A 22,181-nucleotide genomic window follows, 5' to 3' on the forward strand; every position below is an offset into this window, starting at 1 on the left:
GACATAGTCTTGCAGGCATCGTGCTGTCTCACTGCAATACTATACCGCTGGAGGAAACAGTACATCTGGCCATGAAACTCATTTGAACGTCTAGCTACAGCAACTAACAATATCATGATTTATTCAGGATGTGTGGAATCAGCACGTCCCGGAGACAGCTTCCGAAATCGTGAGCATTCTCTGGTGGTGTCCTGCAGGGCACCTGTGGGCATGCGTTGGTGGTATAGTGGTGACCATAGCTGCTTTCCATGGTTCATTTCCTGGCCAACGCAGTGGGGATTGGTTTCAAATGCTGTCATGAGCCTTGGACTGTGACTAGCAAAGCGAAGCCTTTTGAAAGAGCTAAAGCACTGCAAAACGGAATTGAAGGAGAATCTTACAGGGGATTCTGAGCGGTGTCTGCATACATGCAGTCCGATACGGGTGCTGAAAGCTTGAGCTACTCTCAATGTCATGCTGCCTTTCCCCGGAGTAAATCTGTTACATGGAAAGAATGCTTCTCGCAGGTTCAAAAAGGGACCATTGTTAATTGGAGAAATCAATGATTTCGAATGAATTCTGTATGCGTTAAAAGACAGCTATACACAGAAAACATGCAGGACACTGCTCATGAATGATGTTTCCCGAGCCGAAACACAGTGCGTTTTTTCAAGCCATTTGACAAAGCCCACCCACTGAAAACTGCAGCAGATCGTGTAAAGACGTTCAACTTTGTAACTACTGCAGGCACGGGAAGCAGAATAAATTCCTCTTTTCAAACTGTCAAAGGTTTGCTTTCCGAACGCTGCAGGACATCGCACAATCTCTTTTGAACAGGGACAAACGATTTCTTATGGGGCGCAGTAAGTACTGTTACTGTCACTGCTCGATACCGACGTTGGCCCACTATACCATGTTCAGCCACCGCTAGAAAATGTACAGCTCTAGCACCAGAGCAAACAACAGGAGGGCCAACGTCAAACGTGTAAGACATGGAGAGCGATGAGAATGGGATTCGAACCCATGTCTGCAGAGCACAATGGATTACCAGTCCATCGCCTTAACCACTCAGCCACCTTGTCAATGAAACTGGGCTGTCCGGACATGGGATGGCGCGCTCCAGATGATCTTTTTCTTTTTTTTCCCTCGTACTCGAGGGTCATTTTCCTGTTCCACATGCAATTTCAACATTTTCCTTAGGAGATGTCAAGCCAGCAAGCCACTGCTGTGGTTCAGTGGCCAGTGTGGAGTTCAGTGGCCCTGTTGTACACAGAAAGCAAATTGAGCTCCTTGGACATCAAAAGTTCCAGATAAAAGCCATTTGTCACCCTTTCTCTTGGTGTTGATATTGCTATTGTATGTAAAGGTGGCAACTTGCTCAGCGAGCAGGCGGAGCACACACCGAATGCAGATGTGTCTGAGTGGTGTGTCCAAGTGGCTGCAAAAGGATAATGCTCCTGGGGCGCCGGGGCTTAGTTGGTTAAAGCGCCTGCCTGGTAAATAGGAGATCCTGGGTTCAAATCCCAGCGGTGCCTTCTTTGTTCTGTTTTCTCAAACAGAACTGGTCCTTACAGACAACCGCCTACGGCTAGACTTGCAAGTATTCATTTCCTGTCTTTAACGCGACTTGTTTTTCTTAAAATGGATGCAACTTGCAAAACATGAAATACAAACCTTGCTAATCAGCGCTGGCGGCTGGCAAAAAAAAAAAGAAGTCAGCAATGTTTTTTTTCTTTAACCTTAACCCTGCTAACGGAGACGAGTTAAACAACCGAGTCTATGCAGCTTAAACGGTCCGCATGTCGGGTTCTTAGCTGAAAGGGTGGTAAATCACGCTCACCCCAGTCCTTAATCTTTTAAAGAGGATACAAAATTGAACCTAGTCGCCACATCACATACATCCTGTTCAATGATAAAAAAGTGACATCTATCCTCGATCCAGAGTAAATCCCACGTTGAGGGCATACTTTTTTCCACTTTACCATGAGTCGGGCTCAGCTGCACAGAGACGAGAGCAGAGCAATGAGGTCACGGGGACAGGGGAGTCACACGCTGGCGGTTTAAACACGCGGAAGAAAACTGAGGGATCCACAGTATGTGGACCCTCCGTGCGCCATCAGTCCGCACTCCGGACTCTGAATCCTGCCATCCAAGTTAAGATCTCGGCGGAACCTGAGGCGCAGTTCCTTCTTAAAACGTAATCTGGTGAGCATTTCTAGAATCGTACTTGTATAGATGCAGCCTTTAATGTGTTGCTAGGTTAAAATTGATGACTTCTTGAACTTCAGTAGGCAACTGCCCTCTTGATTTCGGATTTAATTTCTTTATTACAGGGGTGCTTTTATGAAGACAGAGTCATGTTCAGGTACTTTTCTTGATGGAGGAAGCATATTTCGGACTCTGTGATCTGCTCACCTGGAAAGGTCTGCTGTACTACTACAAGAGAGAAGTAGAGTCTGGAGGAAGGGACAATTTTATGATGCTTTGGAAGATAATGTTTTTTTTTTCTTTGAAATCGAAATGAATCAGAATATCAGTGCAAAAGACAGACTCTTGGTTTGGTTTGAGATATGGTTTTAAAACAGACAAAATGTAGAAAACAGGTCTTTCTCACTTTTGGTAAAGAATGGACCGGGGGTAATATTTTACTAGTTGCAGTGCTGATCTCACTGGGTTACAGTCCTGCAGTGTCACACCGGGGCCAGTGGCGCAATGGATAACGCGTCTGACTACGGCTCAGGAGATTGCAGGTTCGACTCCTGCCTGGCTCGGGTCGTTTTTAAACGCATCTGGCTACTCCCTAAGTAGTCTGTGCTACTTACTGCATTGTAATCGTACCCAGTAAGAGATTTCCTTCATGTAAATGAACTGCACCTGACAGCTTTAGAAAAACACCTGGGCTCAGTACGGTGCTGAGAGCTCAGCGTTGCTGTTCTAATTAGCACGCACTGCATCGGCTATGAGCCCGAACCTTTCAATTATTCCGATCAGTAAGTCAACACGTAGTCCACATGAACGGTAGAAATATTCTCTTGTCTGTCTCTTGTTTGTATAGAACTGAATGTCCCTGACAATGTTCTGTTAGTTTTAATTGAAGAACGGCATTTGTGTTCAAATATACCAGACAAGTTTATGTAACTGCTCATGCGACACTCAGTTGTAATTAGTCAAGAAATAAAGTCGAACAACAGCTGCGGGTTTGATTCTGAACGTATGAGATTGCAGCGCCTTTTACTTCCATTGACAAATGATAGAGATTCGAAGAGAGATCCTTCAGACCAGCAAGCAAACCCACGGCTATTTCGGTTTTCTATCTAGGCAACGTTGGTGTCTGCAATAGCATACATGAAAGCGTGATGCAATTTCTGTGGCTACATTTGTTGCACGTCATGCACAGTAAGAGTGTTTCTAACACCAAATAAAAAGTCAACAATTAGCGATCACGCCCTTCTCCTCAGTTAACCCACTGAAACCCTTGCTGTTAACAGTTCTTTACTGCGTGCTTTACCAGCACCTACATATCGTGTCGGTTCTTTCAGCTTTATTCATTAGGTTTTCAAAGGTATAAGTAGAGCACCAGAGGTGCGAACGCAAAATGTGTGGTTATCTGAAGAATTGATTTCAATGGCAGCGGGTCCAAGCGATTTCGCGTTGTTATAGTACCAGGAAAGGAGAAGCGGCACTTCGCCTCTGCCGTGCAGGCACAAGGCGACGTGCGGCAGACGCCGGAGTCGGCAGGTTTCGAACCTGCGCGGGGAAGCCCCAACGCATTTCGAGCCCATCGCCTTAACCACTCGAGCACGACAAATGCGAACTCGCCGCCGCCGTATTCCTCCTATAATCAAACACGGACTGCGAGGTGGCTGCGGAAACCTTTTTAAAGTTGCTCTCCGTTAAAAAAAAATACCTTTCACAAGATTCGTGCCGGCAGACAGACACGCCTCAGAGGGTTTAAGGCTGGCTTCACGTTCAAATGATAAAGTCCCCCAGTCCGGATGTCAAAACGCAACTTTGGCAGACAGAAAAAAACATCAACAAACCAAAAATGTGGACAAGGATTTTACAAGCTGCACCACACTGCACTTTCAAAAGCATTTACATTCGTGTTAGACGCAGGAATTGCCTTTGATTTGCGCGCTTACGAACGCCATGGAAAACGAAACAAAACTAAAGCCCTCAGCTCCTGCACTTGATTATAGTCCCGTTACGTGTCGAAGCAGGAATTTACGTCATCCTACCACTGTAACACGGGGAATAGAGGGAAATGAGCACAAGCTACGAATTGTCTCAATCACTCCCTACAGTAGTAAGACGCCTGGAAGCGTGCACCCCCATCATTAATCTTTGCGCATCTGTGCAAGGTAAACTCTGTAGCAGTCTCTGAAACGGCTCAAAGGAAACACGTGATTGATTCCATGTGCATCTGGGGTTCATTTCTTATTTACATTTAATTCAAGGGAAAGGCTTGGGTCAGTTTCAGACGGCCTCCAACAGCGAGATTCAAGCGCCCCACCTTCAGCCCAATCTGCGCCGCCAGAACGCCAACGGCTCCTCTGGTCTCCGGGGTGCGGTTGTGACCCCGTAACCTAAAGTGTTGGTGGCAGACAAATGGAGACTAACAGGTGATGTCCTAGGACATGACTACATTGTGACACTCGGTGGGGATGGTGACCATTGCTTGGAAAAGAGTGCGAGGCCCCTTTAGAAAAACATTTTGTTAACAGGCATTCTGCCTTAGTCCAAACACCTATAGCTTGCAAAGCGCATGCTATTAGACAGGCACCTCTGCAAGACCTTAAGAGTCTCTTAAACTAGTGATAGTAAGGTGTTCCCAATGGGCGATGTTTGGCTTTCAAATCATCTCTCTGTGGAAGCGCCGAGATGCAGCTGTTTAAGGCTTAGAAGCAGCTGACTGTTTCACTACCTAGCGGATTACTGTCAGTCAGGGAGCTCAGAGGTGAAAAGCCTGTCTGAGAGACAATTCGCCGTCGATGAGTTCAATATGTTCCGTACCAGCTCGGCGCAACTGAGATCATCTTGGTAGCCGTGTAGCTCAGATGAGTGAGAGCGTGTGTGTGTGTACCACCGTGATTGGATGCCGGTCCTTCTCAGGTTACAGTAAACCTTCTGCTGCCTAACTTCCCTAATTTTGGGGATCCCTTTGAAAAAGCAAAGGAAAAAAAACTGGCTCTTCATCAGCATGATCGACCTCACCCAGTGTGGCGCAGTGGCCTAATGGCTAAGACACTGGCCTCCTAAGCCAGGGATTGTGGGTTTGAGTACCATCTGGGGTGCTCCTGTCCCATTTTGAGCGTACAAATGTCCTTTTGATTTGCAAAGCTACAACCCCACCTTACTCAGTGAGCGTCTCTTCTTTTCTCTCACATACAGTTGGGAGAAAAACTTTTGTAAACAGCCCTTCGGAATGATGTGTATTTCTGCATGAATGGCTCCTAACATGTGATCTTATCTTTATCTAAGTCATAATAATTAATAAAGAGAGTCTGATTTAACAAACAACACACGCCCAACATTTGACATTGCTGTTTCTTTATTGACCAAATGGTTTAAACAATCAAGGTCATTGATGGAAAAAGTACGTGAACCCTTATATTAAGGAGCTAGTGGAACCTCCTTTATGACAAAAACCTCAATCCCCACTTTCTGTAGCGGCTGGTCAGACCTGAGCAGCGGTTAGGAGGTATTTTGGCCTATTCCTCTATGCAAAACTGTTTCAGTTCATGTATATTTTTGGGATGTCTTGCGCTGAACGGCCTGCTTCAGATCACGCCACAGCACTTCAATGGGATTGGGGTCAGGACTCTTACTTGGCCATCCCAAAATACGGAATTTCTTCTGTTTCAGCCACTCTGTTGTTGATGTACTCCTTTGTTTTTGTCATGCTGCATGACCCAGCCTCTTTCGAGTTTTAGATCACAGGCAGACACCCTGACATTCTGCTGTAGAATTTCCTGATACATCTTGGAATTCATCGGTCCCTCGATGATTGCAAGCCGTACAGCCTCCGCCATGTTTCCCAGGTGGGATGAGGTTTTGGAGTTGGTATGCAGTGTTTTGTTATCTCCAAACATAACGCTGTGCACATTTACCAACAAGTTCAACTTTTGTCATGTCTGTCCACAGAACATTGTTCCAGGAGTTGCTGTGGAACATCCATGTGGTCTTTAGCAAACTTGAGAGGGGCAGTGGTGGTTTTTTTTGGGGGGAGAGCAGTGGTTTCCTCCGTGGTGACCTCGCATGATCACCGCTCCTGTTCAGATTTCTTCTTATGGTGGACTCATGGACACAGACGTAAGACAAAGTCAACCACCTGTTCGCTAGATCCCATCCCCACTCAGCTAGTCAAAGATTCCCTCGAAGGACTGGCAGGACCTATAATTAGTATGATGAATGCATCGCTTGCGTCAGGCGTTGTACCTGATCAATTTAAGGTAGCGGTTGTTAGACCGCTCCTTAAGAAGTCAAATTTGGATCCACAAGTTCTTAACAACTACAGGCCTGTCTCAAAGGTCCCATTTCAATCTAAAAGTTTTGAGAGAATAGTTGTTGCCCAATGTCAATCGTATCTGGATTCAAATAATATACTTGAGAAATTTCAATCTGCTTTCTGAAACTGCATTAACGAGAGTCGTAAATGATATTCTCTTAGCTACTGATGTGGGGAATGCAACAGTGCTTGTGCTTCTAGATCTTAGAGCTGCCTTTGACACGGTTGACCTCTCTGTTTTGTTACACAGGCTTGAGTTTGAGGTTGGCTTATCTGGAACCGTCCTTCAGTGGTTTACTTCACATTTTACTCATCGTTTTCATTATGTTCAAATATCTAATAATTGTACTGCTTCATCAACGTCACCAGTTCAATTTGGGGTACCAGACGGATCAGTGCCGGGGCCAATATTGCTCTCTCTCTCTACATGCTGCTGCTAGGTAGGATAATACGAAAAAATAATATGAACTTTCATTCATATGCTGATGACACTCAAATAAACATTTTGTTCACACCAAACGACAACTTTTCTATTATCACTTTAGTTAAATGCATTAATGAAGGAAAGACTTGGATGTGTGAAAACTTTTTGTTACTCAACTCTGAGAAAAATGAGGATCTGTTGATCGGAGGCAACAATACTGATAGGACTACTATAACTTCAGCACTTAACTCAGAGGATTTAAACATTTGCCTCAAAGAGACAGCACGTAACCTAAGTGGCATATTAGACACAAGGCTCTTAACAACTTGCATTGTTAAGTGCCTTGAGACAACCTTGTTGTGAAAGGTGCTATATAGAAATACATTGATTTGAACTGAATTGACAATGTAAAATGTTGTGTGTGTTGTTTGTTAAACAAGACTGTCTTTATTTATTATTATGCGTCAGATGAAGATCAGATCACATTTTAAGAGCCAATCATGTAGAAATCCAGATCATTCGCGTTTTAAAAGTTGCGGGAAAAGTGAAACAGGTGCTTTTCCTTTGTTGCGCAGACACACGACGACACCGTAGGCGGCAGGACTCGAAGCTTCGCAGGGAGACCCCAATGAATTTCTAGTCCATCGCCCTAACCACTCGGCCGCCGCCGCCGCCACTGCCTTTTTGATGCAGTCTAACATAGAGTGCCGGGCAGCGGCGGAAACCTTTTTCAAAGTCGCTTTCCGTTTAACAACAACAAAAAAAACTTTCACAAAATGCATGCTAGCAGACAAATGCGCCTCAGAGGACTTAAGGCTGGCTTCAAGTTGGAATGATAAAGTCTCCCCGTCCGGTCAGGAAAAGGGAACTTTGTTAGACAGAAAGAAGGAAGTAACAATAACGGAGAATTGTGTGCAAGGATTTTAGAAGCTGCGCAGCCCTGCAGTTTCAATAGCCCTTTTATTCGTGTTAGATGCTGGAATTGCCTTTTTTTGACGCTCTTACGAATGCGATGTCAACGAAAACAGAACAAAGCACAAAAAACCCTCAAGTCCTGCAGTTGGATAGAATGCCGTTACGCGTCCAAGCCGTATTTGACTTCATCCTACCATTGCAACACGGGGCGTATATGGAAACGAACACACGCTACGAATTGTCTCTAATCAGTCCCTACAGTTGTAAGGCGCCTGGAAGCGTGCACCCCCATCATTAATCTTTGCGCATCTGTGCAAGGTAAACTCTGGAGCAGTCTTTGAAACGGCTCAAAGGAAACACGTGATTGATTCCATGTGCATCTGGGGTTCATTTATTTATTTACATTTAATTCAAGGGAAAGGCTTGGGTCAGTTTCAGACGGCCTCCAACAGCGAGATTCAAGCGCCCCACCTTCAGCCCAATCTGCGCCGCCAGAACGACAACGGCTCCTCTGCTCTCCGGGGTGCGGTTGTGACCCCGTAACCTAAAGTGTTGGTGGCAGACAAATGGAGACTAACAGGTGACATCCTAGGACATGACTACGTTGTGACACTCGGTGGGGATGGTGACCATTGCTTGGAAAAGAGTGCGAGGCCCCTTTAGAAAAACATTTTGTTAACAGGCATTCTGCCTCAGCCTAAACACCTATAGCTTGCAAAGCGCATGCTATTAGACAGGCACCTCTGCAAGACCTTAAGAGTCTCTTAAACTAGTGATAGTAAGGTGTTCCCAATGGGCGATGTTCGGCTTTCAAATCATCTCTCCGTGGAAGCGCCGAGATGCAACTGTTTAAGGTTTAGAAGCAGCTGACTGTTTCACTACCTAGCTGATTACTGTCAGTCAGGGAGCTCAGAGGTGAAAAGCCTGTCTGAGAGACAATTCGCCGTCGATCAGTTCAATATGTTCCGTACCAGCTCGGCGCACCTGAGATCATCTTGGTAGCCGTGTAGCTCAGATGAGTGAGAGCGTGTGTGTGTGTACCACCGTGATTGGATGCCGGTCCTTCTCAGGTCACAGTAAACCTTCTGCTGCCTAACTTTCCTAATTTTGGGGATCCCTTTGAAAAAGCAAAGGAAAAAAAAAACTGGCTCTTCATCAGCGTGATCGACCCAACCCAGTGTGCCCCAGTGGCCTAATGGATAAGGCACTGGCCTCCTAAGCCAGGGATTGTGGGTTCGAGTCCCATCTGGGGTGCTACTGTCCCTTTTTGAGCGTACAAATGTCCTTTTGATTTGCAAAGCTGCAACCCCACCTTACTCAGTGAGCGTCTCTGCTTTTCTCTCACATACAGTTGGGAGATGTCTTGCACTGAACGGCCTGCTTCAGATCACGCCACAGCACTTCAATGGGATTGGGGTCAGGACTCTTACTCGGCCATCCCAAAATACGGAATTTCTATTGTTTCAGCCACTCTGTTGTTGATGTACTCCTTTGTTTTTGTCATGCTGCATGACCCAGCGTCTTTCGAGTTTTAGATCACAGGCAGACACCCTGACATTCTGCTGTAGAATTTCCTGATACATCTTGGAATTCATCGGTCCCTCGATGATTGCAAGCCGTACAGCCTCCGCTATGCTTCCCAGGTGGGATGAGGTTTTGGAGTTGGTATGCAGTGTTTTGTTATCTCCAAACATAACGTTGTGCACATTTACCAACATGTTCAACTTTTGTCACTGTCCACAGAACATTGTTCCAGGAGTTGCTGTGGAACATCCATGTGGTCTTTAGCAAACTTGAGAGGGGCAGTGGTGGTTTTTTTGGGGGGGAGAGCAGTGGTTTCCTCCATGGTGACCTCGCATGATCACCACTCCTGTTCAGATTTCTTCTTATGGTGGACTCATAAACACAGACGTAAGACAAAGTCAACCACCTGTTCGCTAGATCCCATCCCCACTCAGCTAGTCAAAGATTCCCTCGAAGGACTGGCAGGACCTATAATTAGTATGATGAATGCATCGCTTGTGTCAGGCGTTGTACCTGATCAATTTAAGGTAGCGGTTGTTAGACCGCTCTTAAGAAGTCAAATTTGGATCAACAAGTTCTTAACAACTACAGGCCTGTCTCAAAGGTCCCATTTCAATCTAAAAGTCTTGGGAGAATAGTTGTTGCCCAACGTCAATCATATCTGGATTCAAATAATATACTTGAGAAATTTTAGTCTGGTTTCTGAAACTGCATTAACAAGAGTCGTAAATGATATTCTCTTAGCTACTGATGCAGGGAATGCAACAGTGCTTGTGCTTTGCTTCTAGATCTTAGAGCTGCCTTTGACACGGTTGACCTCTCTGTTTTGTTACACAGGCTTGAGTTTGAGGTTGGCTTATCTGGAACCGTCCTTCAGTGGTTTACTTCACATTTTACTCATCGTTTTCATTATGTTCAAATATCTAATAATTGTACTGCTTCATCAACGTCACCAGTTCAATTTGGGGTACCAGATGGATCAGTGCCGGGACCAATATTGCTCTCTCTCTCTACATGCTGCTGCTAGGTAGGATAATAAGAAAAAATAATATGAACTTTCATTCATATGCTGATGACACTCAAATAAACATTTTGTTTCCACCAAATGACAACTCTTCTATTATCACTTTAGTTAAATGCATTAAGGAAGGAAATACTTGGATGTGTGAAAACTTTTTGTTACTCAACTCTGAGAAAAATGAGGATCTGTTGATCGGAGGCAACAATACTGATAGGACTACTATAACTTCAGCACTTAACTCAGAGGATTTAAACATCTGCCTCAAAGAGACAGCACGTTACCTAGGCGGCATATTAGACACAAGGCTCTTAACAACTTGCATTGTTAAGTGCCTTGGGACAACCTTGTTGTGAAAGGTGCTATATAGAAATACATTGATTTGAATTGAATTGACAATGTAAAATGTTGTGTGTGTTGTTTGTTAAACAAGACTGTCTTTATTTATCAAAAAATAAAAGGAATTTGCTAGGAATGCAAACGTTAGGTTGCGCTTCTTCATGCTGCATCGTCGGCATGAGTGGAGCTTTTTAAACGTCTGTACTTACTGTGCCCCATAAGAAATCGTTTGTCCCCATTCAAAAGAGATTGTGCGATGTCCTGCAGTGTTCGCAAAGCAAACCTTTGACAGTTTGAAAAGAGGAATTTATTCTGCTTCCTGTGCGTGCAGTAGTTACAAAGTTGAACGTCTTTACACGATCTGCTGCAGTTTTCAGTGGGCGGGCTTTGTCAGAGGGCTTGGAAAAACGCACTGTGTTTCGGCTCGGGAAACATCATGAGAAGTGTCCTGCATGTTTTCTGTGTATAGCTGTCTTTTAACGCATACAGAATTCATTCGAAATCATTGATTTCTCCAATTAACAAGGTTCCCTTAAAGGATGAGTCAAAGTAACGTCTAATCGGATTAGTTTCCTTAGAGCTGGTTCAGAGTTTGCTCAAGAGTTTACCTTTCACAGATGCGCAAAGAAAAATGTTGGGGGTGCACGCTTCAAGGTGCCTTACAGCTGTAGGGAGTGATTCGAGACGATTTATGGCGTGTGCTCGTTCCCATATACCGTACGCCCCGGGGTGCAGTGCTAAGATGAAGTACAATACCGCTTGGGCACGTAACGGCGTAACACGCAAGTGCGGGACGTGAGGCTTTTCGTTTGTTCATTTTGTTTTGCTCTGCTTTGCTTTGTTTCGTGGTCAAGAGGCGTAAGGTAAGTCGTAATCCAGGGAGAACACTGGTGGCAAACAGTCCGAGGTGAGAGGCGAGGTCCAAAGTCGAAAAGGCAGAAGGGGAGTCCAATATCCAGAATAAACGAGGTAATGGAAAAAACGCCAGGTAGAGCTCTCAAGGAGTAGACTCAATACCAGCGGGAAGCAAGTAAAGATGGTAAAAATAGCACTGCGTACCCCACGGTGGAGTGTGTGCAGGTGGGTTAACTCGTGTGGCGGCGTTTGTTAATAATCACCCTCTGCTGGTGCTGTTTAGATTGCTTAAGAGTTGGTCTTAACTGCCTGGCGGTCATGACAAGCTCCTCTTTAAGCTGTGGTTTAGTTTTGCATTCATGTGTTTCTAGAGCAGTTATTTATGGGGGTGGGTGGGTCCTTCACAGAGGCTCAGGACAAATCCCCTGCATGAAAGTCTACTGTGTGCGTTCAAACAGTCACAGGTCAAGAGCCAGGCAGGAGGACAATGGACAGATGAGCCAACGAACTAAAAATAAAAGAACAGATATGAAAAAGCCACCATCTTTTTCTTTTTGACATTTTCCGACTTTCATGCAAGCCAGGACAAAGTTGCTCGTAGCTACTTGTGGATTCAAATACTCTATCGAGTGCTTTGATGAGTTTTTGCAATTTGATTGTCGTCCTGTCAGCCTGTTTCTGTTTTTTTTTTTTCAATCTAGGGATGGAAAGTATGAGGGAAATGATGGAGCAATCAATAACCGCTCCGGAAAAATGGCAGAAAGAAATGGTCCGTCACTAAGGACATTTGTGAAGCAGAGGAGTGACATCACCACAAAGGCGACTTATTCTGCTGATCGTTTTGGTGAATAATGATTGAGGCGTGTTAAGAGAAAGGTAGCTGCGTCAGCATGCTTAGGCTGCAAAGGATAAAGCAAAGGTTTACTCCATGCTGAAAAGAGAAGAAAAGAAGCACAACGTTTCGACTGTGGAGCCTTCTGCGCCATCTTCTTTAGCGATGGTGATGATGTTTACATTGGAAAAACTGAGACACGCATACTGGAGGGGCTTGAACCACCAACTTTTCAGCACCACAGAGTCTGACAGTCTTTTGTGCACCCTACATTTGCAGGTTTATGGTCAAAGAAAACAATCACTTGCGCTTCTTGCAGCCGGCAATCTTTTTCCACTGACAACCAAGAAATGGATTTCATCTTTCACAAGCTGTATGGATTTCTTCAAAAACAAGTTATTCCAGAAAGGAAATGAATTCTTGCATTAAACTGAACCAAGCTGTACATGTTTGTCTGAAATGAGACATTCGGCACAACAAGACACGGAGAGAGGCACCGCTGGTATTCAGACCCAGGATCGCCTGCTTACTAGGCGGGCACTTTAAGCCACTAGGGAACAGCGCCAGCGGAGCACCGCGCTTTTACAGACACTTGGACACATCTGCGTTCGGTGTGCACTTAACCTGCTCTCTGAACCCGTTGCCTCCGTCCCATTTAATAGCTGAACTGACGCCAAGAGAAATGATGAGAAATGGCATTTATCGGGCACTTTTCATGTCCAAGGAGCTCAATGCCCTTGACACCTCCCCAAGGCGACAGAGCTGTGCATTCTTTGGCGACACCATTTTTTCTTTTGTTTAATTTCTATACTTATTGATAGAATAAAAACGATATGTCATGTACTGTAAGGGAAATGTCTCTTTTCATGGGGAAAGCTAGCACCAGCAAATGTTGTGTTTAGAAGAAGTGATTTAACATGACACGTGACCTAATTTACCGGAGCAAAAGCTCACCCAGCAAGCCCTGCTTTACTTCTACAGGAGAGAAGTACTGTAGAGTCTGCAAGATGTTCAGCTGGGTAGCTACGTCAGCATGCCTCGGCTGCAAAGGAACAAGTACTAGGTTTATTGCATGCTGAAAAGAGAAGAACGGAAACGCAGCGTTTCGACTGTGAGGTCTTCTCACACCTGAAGAAGCCTCACACCTGTAAAAGGCTCCATGGTTTTCTTTCTTCTCTTTTCAACATGGAATACACCTATTGTCTGCAAGATGTGACAATTTCATGGTGTTTTGGAAGAAAACCTTTTTTCTTTGAATTCAAAATCAATCGGAATTTCAGCACAACACATCAACACTTTTTCTGTTTTAAGGAGATGATATTTTAAACCTGACAAAAATAGTAGGAAACACAAGTTTCTTGCTGTGAAAATTTAGATGGGGAAGTGTACTACTAGTAGCAGTGTAGAGCTCTCTGTGGTGGAGTGCAAGCGCATGTTCTATGGGCCAGTGGCGTAATGGATAACGCGTCTGACTTCGGATCAGAAGATTGTAGGTTCGAGTCCTGCCTGGCTCGTGAGGCTTTTAAACCTCTCAGGTTCCTAGGTAACAAGTTGCCGTCATGTATATGAACTATAGAAAAGCATTTGCCACAACCCGTAAATTAGCACGCAAGTGCGGGCTGGTGAACACAGAACTGTATGGAGATCATCTCCAGCTCCGAGCTCAATTGCAATGAAAAAACATGCAGAACAGAACTGGAGAGCAGCTGAATTTGTGCTCAGTAGGGTGGGGAGGACTCAGCATTGCTATTGTTCTAATTGGCATGAACTGCAGGGGATCTGAATCAGAACATGTCAGTCAGTTTGATCATTGCGTCAATATGTAGGCCACGTTAATACAGAATTATTACTTTGTCTGTCTCGTCTTTGTATATAGCTGAATGTCCCTGACAATTTCATGTTAGTTTTTAAGAACGACATTGGTGCTAATATATACATATATAGCATATAAGGAACACGTAAAAGTTTAGTCCATGCTGAAAAGATAAGAAAACCGCCACAACGTTTCATCTTGGAATAAATCTTTACTTGTTGTTTTGCAGCCTACCCATTCTGACCTAACTCCTCCCTTGAAATTCCCTAACAGATAAGGGTACGTAACGGCTCATGCGATGCTCAGTTGCAATTTGTCCCAAAACAAACAAGAACAGCAGCTGAGGGTTTGAGTTTGAACATGCACTGTATTAAAGCAGCTTTTATTTCCATTGATAAATGCTAGATATTCCTACAGAGATTCTCCAGGTGAGTAAGCGATTCCTGTTTCTGTTTCTATTTCTGTTTCATATATACAGTATATATATGTTACATGTGTCTCTGCAATAGTATAAATGTGTTATACACTATCAGGGGCTGCTTTTTTGTGCACCTCATCTACAACAAGGGTTTTTTTTTCATTTATGTTTGTGGACCTTCACCATTTGAGGAAGTGAGTTAGATAAGAAAGTTACAGGTATGGTGAGCAATGACTGACAAAGGCACGTACTGCGTATTCCTTACAGAAGTGTAAGCAATTTGTTCTAAAAAACACCGGCTAAAGTCCAACATCGTTAGCAATCTTATTACTTAAACAGAATTAACATCAATAAACTGTAAGGTGCTGGTACATGCGAGTAGATTTGATCTTCTATTAAACAAAAATGCAATTACAGCTCTAAAAAGGTCAACCTAGACTTCTGTAACAGATCTGTTCAGGTCATCGCTGTTTCTCTGACCTTGTGAGTCTTTGGAATTTTAAAAGTGTATTTTGCTTGCCTTTCATGTGGTCTGTGTACAAGTCACTGTGGCGTATGCGGTCCTACACAGCCTTGCTATAGACGTGACGAGCCTCCGCTATGTTGCAATGGAGAACAGGTTCAGTACGGAGCTGCCGAGAAAATTCAGCTGGAAAGCTCGTTGCAGAAAAGCATCGTTCTCTGTGTCCAGCGGCAAAGCGTCCATCGTGGGTGCTGAAGAATCGATTTCACAGGCTGTGGGTCCAGGCGATTTAGAGTGTTAAAGGTCCCAGCGAAAACGAAACGGCGCTGGTCCTTTTACACGCACGCACGCAACCAAATGCAAAGGACGCCGTAGTCGGCAGGATTTGAACCTGCGCGGGGAGACCCCAACGGATTTCAAGTCCGTCACCTTAACCACTCGGCCACGACTACAGCAAGCGCCGCGGCCGCTGCCTTCTTGCTACAATCGAACAGGGAGTGCGAGGCGGCGGCGGCAGCGGAGGCAACTTTTTTCAAGTTCGCTCTCCGTTTAAGAAACCTTTTACGCCATACGTGCAAGCACACACACACACACCTCAGAGGACTTAAGGGTGGCTTCAAGTTGGAATGATAAAGTCTCCCCGTTCGGACATGAAAACAGAACGTTCTTAGACAGAAAGCAATCAACAACAGAGACATCTGGACGACGATTTTAGTCACTGCACTTTGAATAGCATTTTTACTCCAGTTACAGGAGATGCACCAATGGCCCTTGACCTACGCTCTTACCAATGCCTTGAACATTCAAACAAAACAGCCCTCAAGTCCTGCGGTTTAATATAACGCTGTTACGTGTCGAGGCAGTATTTGACTCTGTCCTACCGTTGAGACACGGGGCGTATATGGAAATGAACACATGCTACGGATCGTCTCTAATCGGTCCCTACAGTTGGAAGGCTCCTTGAAGCGTGCACCCCCATCATTCATCTTTGCGCATCTGTGAAAGGTAGACTCTTGAGCAATGTTTGAGCCAGCTCTAAGGCAACTAGTGCTATTGGACAGACACCTCTGGAAGATCCTAAGAGTCTCTTAACACCACTTCCAGCAGCAAGCTTAATTGTTCGCTGGAGGTCTCCCACCCAGGTACTGACCAGGCAAAGAATCACCAGTACATTGAATGAGGAAGTTAATCCTGAAATCCAATTACATATCTCAAGGTAAGACAAATCCATAAGAACATGTCTTAGTATTACTTCGTTTACATTAGTATGGCACTGAGTTGGAGCTCCTCTTTAAGCTGTGGTTTAGTTTTGCATTCATGTGTTTCTAGAGCAGTTATTTATGGGGGTGGGTGGGTCTTTCACAGAGGCTCAGGACAAATCCCCCGCCTGAAAGTCTAATGTGTGCGTTCAGACAGTCACAGGTCAAGAGCCAGGCAGGAGGACAATGGACAGAAGAGCCAACGAACTAAAAATAAAAGAACAGATATGAAAAAGCCACCATCTTTGTCTTTTTGACATTTTCCGACTTTCATGCAAGCCAGGACAAAGTTGCTCGTAGCTACTTGTGGATTCAAATACTCTATCGAGTGCTTTGATGAGTTTTTGCAATTTGATTGTCGTCCTATCAGCCTGTTTCTGTTTTTTTTTTTCAATCTTGGGATGGAAAGTATGAGGGAAATGATGGAGCAATCAATAACCGCTCCGGAAAAATGGCAGAATGAAATGGTCCGTCACTAAGGACATTTGTGAAGCAGAGGAGTGACATCACCACAAAGGCGACACATTCTGCTGATGGTTTTGGTGAATAATGATTGAGGTGCGTTAAGAGAAAGGTAGCTGTGTCAGCATGCGTAGGCTGCAAAGGATCAAGCAAAGGTTTACTCCATGCTGAAAAGAGAAGAAAAGAAGCACAACGTTTCGACTGTGGAGCCTTCTGCGCCATCTTCTTTAGCGGTGATGATGTTTACATTGGAAAAACTGAGACATGCGTCCCTCGGTGGGCTTGAACCACCAACCTTTCGGTTAACAGCCGAACGCGCTAACCGATTGCGCCACAGAGACTGACGGCCGCTTGTGCTCCCTACATTTGCAGGTTTATGGTCAAAGAAAACAATCACTTGCGCTTCTTGCAGCCGGCAATCTTTTTCCACTGACAACCAAGAAATGGATTTCATCTTTCACAAGCTGTATGGATTTCTTCAAAAACAAGTTATTCCAGAAAGGAAATGAATTCTTGCATTAAACTGAACCAAGCTGTACATGTTTGTCTGAAATGAGACATTCGGCACAACAAGACACGGAGAGAGGCACCGCTGGTATTCAGACCCAGGATCGCCTGCTTACTAGGCGGGCACTTTAAGCCACTAGGGAACAGCGCCAGCGGAGCACCGCGCTTTTACAGACACTTGGACACATCTGCGTTCGGTGTGCACTTAACCTGCTCTCTGAACCCGTTGCCTCCGTCCCATTTAATAGCAGAACTGACGCCAAGAGAAATGATGAGAAATGGCATTTATCGGGCACTTTTCATGTCCAAGGAGCTCAATGCCCTTGACACCTCCCCAAGGCGACAGAGCTGTGCATTCTTTGGCGACACCATTTTTTCTTTTGTTTAATTTCTATACTTATTGATAGAATAAAAACGATATGTCATGTACTGTAAGGGAAATGTCTCTTTTCATGGGGAAAGCTAGCACCAGCAAATGTTGTGTTTAGAAGAAGTGATTTAACATGACACGTGACCTAATTTACCGGAGCAAAAGCTCACCCAGCAAGCCCTGCTTTACTTCTACAGGAGAGAAGTACTGTAGAGTCTGCAAGATGTTCAGCTGGGTAGCTACGTCAGCATGCCTCGGCTGCAAAGGAACAAGTACTAGGTTTATTGCATGCTGAAAAGAGAAGAACGGAAACACAGCGTTTCGACTGTGAGGTCTTCTCACACCTGAAGAAGCCTCACACCTGTAAAAGGCTCCATGGTTTTCTTTCTTCTCTTTTCAACATGGAATACACCTATTGTCTGCAAGATGTGACAATTTCATGGTGTTTTGGAAGAAAACCTTTTTTCTTTGAATTCAAAATCAATCGGAATTTCAGCACAACACATCAACACTTTTTCTGTTTTAAGGAGATGATATTTTAAACCTGACAAAAATAGTAGGAAACACAAGTTTCTTGCTGTGAAAATTTAGATGGGGAAGTGTACTACTAGTAGCAGTGTAGAGCTCTCTGTGGTGGAGTGCAAGCGCATGTTCTATGGGCCAGTGGCGTAATGGATAACGCGTCTGACTTCGGATCAGAAGATTGTAGGTTCGAGTCCTGCCTGGCTCGTGAGGCTTTTAAACCTCTCAGGTTCCTAGGTAACAGGTTGCCGTCATGTATATGAACTATAGAAAAGCATTTGCCACAACCCGTAAATTAGCACGCAAGTGCGGGCTGGTGAACACAGAACTGTATGGAGATCATCTCCAGCTCCGAGCTCAATTGCAATGAAAAAACATGCAGAACAGAACTGGAGAGCAGCTGAATTTGTGCTCAGTAGGGTGGGGAGGACTCAGCATTGCTATTGTTCTAATTGGCATGAACTGCAGGGGATCTGAATCAGAACATGTCAGTCAGTTTGATCATTGCGTCAATATGTAGGCCACGTTAATACAGAATTATTACTTTGTCTGTCTCGTCTTTGTATATAGCTGAATGTCCCTGACAATTTCATGTTAGTTTTTAAGAACGACATTGGTGCTAATATATACATATATAGCATATAAGGAACACGTAAAAGTTTAGTCCATGCTGAAAAGATAAGAAAACCGCCACAACGTTTCATCTTGGAATAAATCTTTACTTGTTGTTTTGCAGCCTACCCATTCTGACCTAACTCCTCCCTTGAAATTCCCTAACAGATAAGGGTACGTAACGGCTCATGCGATGCTCAGTTGCAATTTGTCCCAAAACAAACAAGAACAGCAGCTGAGGGTTTGAGTTTGAACATGCACTGTATTAAAGCAGCTTTTATTTCCATTGATAAATGCTAGATATTCCTACAGAGATTCTCCAGGTGAGTAAGCGATTCCTGTTTCTGTTTCTATTTCTGTTTCATATATACAGTATATATATGTTACATGTGTCTCTGCAATAGTATAAATGTGTTATACACTATCAGGGGCTGCTTTTTTGTGCACCTCATCTACAACAAGGGTTTTTTTTTCATTTATGTTTGTGGACCTTCACCATTTGAGGAAGTGAGTTAGATAAGAAAGTTACAGGTATGGTGAGCAATGACTGACAAAGGCACGTACTGCGTATTCCTTACAGAAGTGTAAGCAATTTGTTCTAAAAAACACCGGCTAAAGTCCAACATCGTTAGCAATCTTATTACTTAAACAGAATTAACATCAATAAACTGTAAGGTGCTGGTACATGCGAGTAGATTTGATCTTCTATTAAACAAAAATGCAATTACAGCTCTAAAAAGGTCAACCTAGACTTCTGTAACAGATCTGTTCAGGTCATCGCTGTTTCTCTGACCTTGTGAGTCTTTGGAATTTTAAAAGTGTATTTTGCTTGCCTTTCATGTGGTCTGTGTACAAGTCACTGTGGCGTATGCGGTCCTACACAGCCTTGCTATAGACGTGACGAGCCTCCGCTATGTTGCAATGGAGAACAGGTTCAGTACGGAGCTGCCGAGAAAATTCAGCTGGAAAGCTCGTTGCAGAAAAGCATCGTTCTCTGTGTCCAGCGGCAAAGCGTCCATCGTGGGTGCTGAAGAATCGATTTCACAGGCTGTGGGTCCAGGCGATTTAGAGTGTTAAAGGTCCCAGCGAAAACGAAACGGCGCTGGTCCTTTTACACGCACGCACGCAACCAAATGCAAAGGACGCCGTAGTCGGCAGGATTTGAACCTGCGCGGGGAGACCCCAACGGATTTCAAGTCCGTCACCTTAACCACTCGGCCACGACTACAGCAAGCGCCGCGGCCGCTGCCTTCTTGCTACAATCGAACAGGGAGTGCGAGGCGGCGGCGGCAGCGGAGGCAACTTTTTTCAAGTTCGCTCTCCGTTTAAGAAACCTTTTACGCCATACGTGCAAGCACACACACACACACCTCAGAGGACTTAAGGGTGGCTTCAAGTTGGAATGATAAAGTCTCCCCGTTCGGACATGAAAACAGAACGTTCTTAGACAGAAAGCAATCAACAACAGAGACATCTGGACGACGATTTTAGTCACTGCACTTTGAATAGCATTTTTACTCCAGTTACAGGAGATGCACCAATGGCCCTTGACCTACGCTCTTACCAATGCCTTGAACATTCAAACAAAACAGCCCTCAAGTCCTGCGGTTTAATATAACGCTGTTACGTGTCGAGGCAGTATTTGACTCTGTCCTACCGTTGAGACACGGGGCGTATATGGAAATGAACACATGCTACGGATCGTCTCTAATCGGTCCCTACAGTTGGAAGGCTCCTTGAAGCGTGCACCCCCATCATTCATCTTTGCGCATCTGTGAAAGGTAGACTCTTGAGCAATGTTTGAGCCAGCTCTAAGGCAACTAGTGCTATTGGACAGACACCTCTGGAAGATCCTAAGAGTCTCTTAACACCACTTCCAGCAGCAAGCTTAATTGTTCGCTGGAGGTCTCCCACCCAGGTACTGACCAGGCAAAGAATCACCAGTACATTGAATGAGGAAGTTAATCCTGAAATCCAATTACATATCTCAAGGTAAGACAAATCCATAAGAACATGTCTTAGTATTACTTCGTTTACATTAGTATGGCACTGAGTTGGAGCTCCTCTTTAAGCTGTGGTTTAGTTTTGCATTCATGTGTTTCTAGAGCAGTTATTTATGGGGGTGGGTGGGTCTTTCACAGAGGCTCAGGACAAATCCCCCGCCTGAAAGTCTAATGTGTGCGTTCAGACAGTCACAGGTCAAGAGCCAGGCAGGAGGACAATGGACAGAAGAGCCAACGAACTAAAAATAAAAGAACAGATATGAAAAAGCCACCATCTTTGTCTTTTTGACATTTTCCGACTTTCATACAAGCCAGGACAAAGTTGCTCGTAGCTACTTGTGGATTCAAATACTCTATCGAGTGCTTTGATGAGTTTTTGCAATTTGATTGTCGTCCTGTCAGCCTGTTTCTGTTTTTTTTTTTTCAATCTAGGGATGGAAAGTATGAGGGAAATGATGGAGCAATCAATAACCGCTCCGGAAAAATGGCAGAAAGAAATGGTCCGTCACTAAGGACATTTGTGAAGCAGAGGAGTGACATCACCACAAAGGCGACACATTCTGCTGATGGTTTTGGTGAATAATGATTGAGGCGCGTTAAGAGAAAGGTAGCTGTGTCAGCATGCGTAGGCTGCAAACGATCAAGCAAAGGTTTACTCCATGCTGAAAAGAGAAGAAAAGAAGCACAACGTTTCGACTGTGGAGCCTTCTGCGCCATCTTCTTTAGCGGTGATGATGTTTACATTGGAAAAACGGAGACATGCGTCCCTGGGTGGGCTTGAACCACCAACCTTTCGGTTAACAGCCGAACGCGCTAACCGATTGCGCCACAGAGACTGACGGCCGCTTGTACTCCCTACATTTGCAGGTTTATGGTCAAAGAAAACAATCACTTGCGCTTCTTGCAGCCGGCAATCTTTTTCCACTGACAACCAAGAAATGGATTTCATCTTTCACAAGCTGTATGGATTTCTTCAAAAACAAGTTATTCCAGAAAGGAAATGAATTCTTGCATTAAACTGAACCAAGCTGTACATGTTTGTCTGAAATGATACATTCGGCACAACAAGACACGGAGAGAGGCACCGCTGGTATTCAGACCCAGGATCGCCTGCTTACTAGGCGGGCACTTTAAGCCACTAGGGAACAGCGCCAGCGGAGCACCGCGCTTTTACAGACACTTGGACACATCTGCGTTCGGTGTGCACTTAACCTGCTCTCTGAGCCCGTTGCCTCCGTCCCATTTAATAGCAGAACTGACGCCAAGAGAAATGATGAGAAATGGCATTTATCGGGCACTTTTCATGTCCAAGGAGTTCAATGCCCTTGACACCTCCCCAAGGCGACAGAGCTGTGCAT

General features: G+C 44.6%; 10 non-coding genes across 10 annotated transcripts; 5 read left to right on the forward strand and 5 right to left on the reverse strand.

The window, feature by feature from the left end:
* Positions 1–979: 979 nt before the first annotated feature.
* On the reverse strand, positions 980–1,061 carry trnat-ggu (transfer RNA threonine (anticodon GGU)). The gene has a single exon. It is a non-coding gene; the product is annotated as a tRNA-Thr (tRNA).
* A 379-nt stretch (positions 1,062–1,440) lies between these two features.
* Positions 1,441–1,514, forward strand: trnat-ggu (transfer RNA threonine (anticodon GGU)). Its single transcript has one exon. It is a non-coding gene; the product is annotated as a tRNA-Thr (tRNA).
* Positions 1,515–2,677: 1,163 nt separating this feature from the next.
* trnar-acg (transfer RNA arginine (anticodon ACG)) lies at positions 2,678–2,750 on the forward strand. Its single transcript has one exon. It is a non-coding gene; the product is annotated as a tRNA-Arg (tRNA).
* A 6,257-nt stretch (positions 2,751–9,007) lies between these two features.
* trnar-ccu (transfer RNA arginine (anticodon CCU)) lies at positions 9,008–9,080 on the forward strand. The gene has a single exon. It is a non-coding gene; the product is annotated as a tRNA-Arg (tRNA).
* Positions 9,081–13,835: 4,755 nt separating this feature from the next.
* trnar-ucg (transfer RNA arginine (anticodon UCG)) lies at positions 13,836–13,908 on the forward strand. Its single transcript has one exon. It is a non-coding gene; the product is annotated as a tRNA-Arg (tRNA).
* Positions 13,909–15,458: 1,550 nt separating this feature from the next.
* trnas-uga (transfer RNA serine (anticodon UGA)) lies at positions 15,459–15,540 on the reverse strand. The gene has a single exon. It is a non-coding gene; the product is annotated as a tRNA-Ser (tRNA).
* Positions 15,541–17,076: 1,536 nt separating this feature from the next.
* On the reverse strand, positions 17,077–17,150 carry trnan-guu (transfer RNA asparagine (anticodon GUU)). Its single transcript has one exon. It is a non-coding gene; the product is annotated as a tRNA-Asn (tRNA).
* A 1,193-nt stretch (positions 17,151–18,343) lies between these two features.
* Positions 18,344–18,416, forward strand: trnar-ucg (transfer RNA arginine (anticodon UCG)). The gene has a single exon. It is a non-coding gene; the product is annotated as a tRNA-Arg (tRNA).
* A 1,550-nt stretch (positions 18,417–19,966) lies between these two features.
* On the reverse strand, positions 19,967–20,048 carry trnas-uga (transfer RNA serine (anticodon UGA)). Its single transcript has one exon. It is a non-coding gene; the product is annotated as a tRNA-Ser (tRNA).
* Positions 20,049–21,585: 1,537 nt separating this feature from the next.
* trnan-guu (transfer RNA asparagine (anticodon GUU)) lies at positions 21,586–21,659 on the reverse strand. The gene has a single exon. It is a non-coding gene; the product is annotated as a tRNA-Asn (tRNA).
* Positions 21,660–22,181: the final 522 nt, after the last annotated feature.

This window comes from Lepisosteus oculatus, unplaced genomic scaffold (assembly GCF_040954835.1).
Source record: "Lepisosteus oculatus isolate fLepOcu1 unplaced genomic scaffold, fLepOcu1.hap2 HAP2_SCAFFOLD_64, whole genome shotgun sequence".
NCBI lineage: Eukaryota > Metazoa > Chordata > Actinopteri > Semionotiformes > Lepisosteidae > Lepisosteus > Lepisosteus oculatus.